This window comes from Galeopterus variegatus, unplaced genomic scaffold (genome assembly GCF_000696425.1).
Source record: "Galeopterus variegatus unplaced genomic scaffold, G_variegatus-3.0.2 Scaffold22252, whole genome shotgun sequence".
NCBI lineage: Eukaryota > Metazoa > Chordata > Mammalia > Dermoptera > Cynocephalidae > Galeopterus > Galeopterus variegatus.
The window spans coordinates 1,715-5,687 of record NW_007748363.1 but is presented as its reverse complement, the minus strand read 5'-3'; the positions used below and the strand labels follow the sequence as shown (position 1 = coordinate 5,687).

The 3,973-nt window shown below is 44.8% G+C and overlaps 1 pseudogene; it reads right to left on the bottom strand.

Annotated features, from left to right (window-relative positions):
- Window positions 1-950: 950 nt before the first annotated feature.
- LOC103583361 lies at window positions 951-1,367 on the bottom strand (annotated as a pseudogene).
- Window positions 1,368-3,973: the final 2,606 nt, after the last annotated feature.

Here is a 3,973-nt window from a genome sequence, read left to right as displayed (position 1 = left end):
TGTTTTTCTTCTTTCCTCCTCTTTCTCTATTCTCTTTCTTTATTTCTTTATGTCTCCCCTTTAAGACCATAAGTCTAATTTTAGTTCCCAGCCATTCTTCAGTATGGGTATTAACATAGGCAGTCTATATTCGAGGTTTTTGCTCTCTTGTGATATGTCATACTTAATTAACTGTCACCTTCACTATTAATATTAACTGAGATACTAATTTGATGAATGTTAATTTCTCTTAATCAAAGCATCATTTTGATTCTTCATTGGATACCTCTTTAGAATGATACACAGTGCAGAGGAGAGATATTAATAGTATATTAAGGTGCTTAAAAATTTTTCTGTAGTGATTGCATGTTTTCCCAGTAAGAATATCTTTTTCTTGAACAGATAGATCTAGGTACCCTGATTTCCTTGTTAGCAAATAGATGTTTTGTCTTGGTCACCTCCTGACTCTGTTTCATACTTTCAAATTTAGGAAATGTTTCTCTTCAGTAGAATTCTCCAGGGTCAGCTGCATTATCTGACTGGCAAAGGCTCTGTACTATTAATGGAGGCATGGAAAATAGAAATCTGAAGGCTTAGTCTGTTTTTTCTGTAGCAGAGTCTATGGAGATCTGATAGCGAGGAGAAAAGAGCCAAGATGGAGGGCAACTGAACCATCAAAAGAAGTCTGGTTTATTTGCAGACCATACTTTCTTTCTTTTCCTCTCATTAATTACAAAAAGTCTTCTTGTTTTTCTATACATCCTTCTTCCCCCCACTTCCTGCACTCCTGTACACTCTCATTGATACGTGACTGACACAGAGAGTAAACCCAGGCATTTTTAGGAAGATTCCCATCACTTAAGTCTAGTCACTTGGATACTGGAGACCTGGGAACAGAATTATTCCCAGCTCCCTGGTTCTGATGTGGATGAGTGACTGAATGGTGGCTGCCCTCAAAAGCTTTAGTTCCCTCATTCAAGGCAGAATGATAGGAGCTCTCCTTCCTTCCCCAGTTCTTGGACCACTTGGGGAGTATTTTGAGCCCTGAAGGTCAGGAAATCGGGGAAGACAAAGACAAGCTTGGTCATGTGGGCAGCACGTGCCTGGAGCCCACTCACCTCCAGGTATACCACCCAGGGCATCACCAAGGTGGCCACCAGCAAGTCTGCCACAGCCAGGCTCACCACCAGGTAGTTGGTGGTGGTCTGCAGGGCCCGCTCCCTCAGCACAGCCACACAAACCAGGCCGTTGCCAAAGACGATGGCCAGGATGAGCACACAGTAGGAGAGGGCGTAGTAGGCATGCGGGCGGGCCTGGCTGGCACCCGTGGAGTTCTCTGCTCCACAGGTGGAGTTCACGTGGTCACTCAGCTGGCTCAGAGGTGCCATAGCTCAGAAGGAGGGGTGTGACCCCAAGGGGTTTCCTGGGAGGAGACAGAAAACAATGTTGGCAAAATCAGACTCTTTGGAGCTTGGCTACTTGCATACATTGTTGATTTATTGAGTCAACAAGTATTTACTGAGCACTTCCTATATACCAGGCACTGTTGTGAGAGCTGGATATACGGCAATGAACAAAACAGATTAAGATTCCTCCCCTCATGAAGCCTCCATTCTAGAGAAGACACATAACAAACAAGGTAAACTAAAGATGTGGTATCTTAACACCTCCCATTAGGCCCCATCTCCCAGCACTGTTGCATTGGGGATTAAATTTCCAAAACATGGTTTTTAGGGGGCACACTCAGACCACAGCACCATCTCATAGGTTTTTTGTGAAGGTTAAATGAGCTATTACCTGTGTAATATGTTGAGAGCCGTGCCTGGCACCCAGAGCATTCTGTGCTGTTTTCCTCTCGGTGGTCTGTTTCTCTGAGCTTCCTTTCCCCCTCTCTGTTTCCTCCCTCCCATCCTCTCCTGTCCCATTTGACTCTTCCCCTTCCTCCCTCTTCTCTCTACACTACCTTGAATCTCTCTCTTATATTTCACACAGAACAGGGTGTGTTTGGGAGACTGGACTGTGGGAGAAAAATCTCATAGTAATGGGGTCTAGAGGCAGTACAGTGGTTTTGATATTTAGGGAACAAAACATGGGCAGAATTTTACTTGAAACCTCCTAATTTTAAAAGATTAATTACCAATTAAAAATGTTTAAGCTCTGCAGAGTTGCCCCCTTCATCTCCACCAAAATCCCACATCTGACCCATGCACAGCCAGTTTTCAACCTCTGACCTAGTCCAACGCCCTCACTTTCCAAACAGGGAAATTGAAACTCAAAGAAATGAGAAATATGTCCTAAGTCATATGGCTTATTAGTGGCAGAGCTAGCATGTAATTCTTTCAATTCTTCCATGCCCTCTTTTGGCATCTGAAAGCCACAGCTTTCATGTCAACATCCCACTGGGAAGAGCCAATCCTCAAACTGTGGACACTTTGGACTTAGAGTAGGAAAGGATCAGAGTCCAGCAGCTGTCCCTGTGACACCGGCGCTGAAGAAGGGACTCTGGGCTCTCAGAGTCAAGTTTGCATGTGTCTGTGAGGAACAAAAGTCACCACTCCTGAAGAAAAATATAAAAATTCCTGTGTGCCAAGGGTAGCAGTACATTAAAACCACATGCCGGGGGAAGACATGAGGCTTGTGGCTCACAGTGCGGCACTGAAACCCCAGCAAAAGTGACTCCTGCTCCAGGTTCTGTGCTGTTGAGGCACCCATTCTGATCCTCTGCTATGGTCTAAATGTTTGTGTGCCCCCCAAATTCTTATGTTGAAATCCTAACTCCCAATATGATGGCATTTGGAGGTAGGGCCACAGCAACCTATGAACCACAAAGCAGGCCCTCACCAGACACCAAATCTGCCAGTGCCCTTATTTTGGGCTTCCCAGCCTCCAGAACTCTGAGAGATAAGTTTCTGTTGTTTATAAGCTGCCCAGTTTCTGGCATTTTGTTATAGCAGTCTGAACAGACTGAGACACCCTCTTCTGGTCATATCTTCCCCGAAGGATGAGGTCATACCCTCCCACAGTGCCAAGGTGCAGGCCCACCAAGAGTCCACGCTGCCGTGTAGACGACACTCCTGGTGCCAGTATCACAGAATCTCAGAATTCTCTGCTTAAACTTCTTGGAGCCTGTTTCCAAGACATCAGGGGTTCCATTTTGGATCTGTCACCCTGAGGGTCGACTGCGCTATGTATGTGTGGGGCCCCTGGGCCTAAGAGGTGGCTCTTTGCTGGAGTGCTGATGAACAGCTTCTGTGTAGACTGAAGTGGAAAGAAAAAAGGACATGGTCCCTGGGGTGGGGCCCAGCTTCTGTTGCACTGTTACATTTTGTATGAAACTCCTAAGGGTCCAGGTATCCTAAATTCAAACCTGGCCTTTCAGGTTTTTATAAAGATATATTTGTCAAGGTGGGGGATTAAATATTCAGTGATCTATTGGTTATGACTTTAAAACACTTGGTATGCAGGCCTCCCCAGGAATTCTTGCTCCAGCCCTCGGCAAAAGTAGAAGCCGGCAGCCAGGATTTGTTCTTGATTCTGGTGTCTGTAGCTCTCCTTTGATTAGGAGATCGGCCTAGCCATGGCTGTCATTTCGTACCTCATTTTGAAATGTTTCAGCCTGGAATATGAAAGTGTTGAAATGAACAAATGATTGGAAAGGAGTGACCAAACTTGGAATGAATTCAGAGGATTGTTTAAAAAAAATGTTTTCTCTTGGCACACTGTTTGCACTCAATATATTTTAAAACATAATAATAATTCTTGATAATAATTATAATTTTCTCATTATTTGTAGAAGGGCAGCCACTACCCTGGAGATAGCACTGCTGCTGCCAAGAGCTTTTGGAAAAATCCAAGGCTTTCTGATTGTTCAGGATATTTCCACCGTTAAGGCAGGCTCAGGCCCAGAACATCTTTCCTTTTGCAACTGGGCCGCCTTGGAAGGCAATTTTTAGAATTGTTCTTTCCTGGGGTCTGTAGTTGGCTAATGATGTCT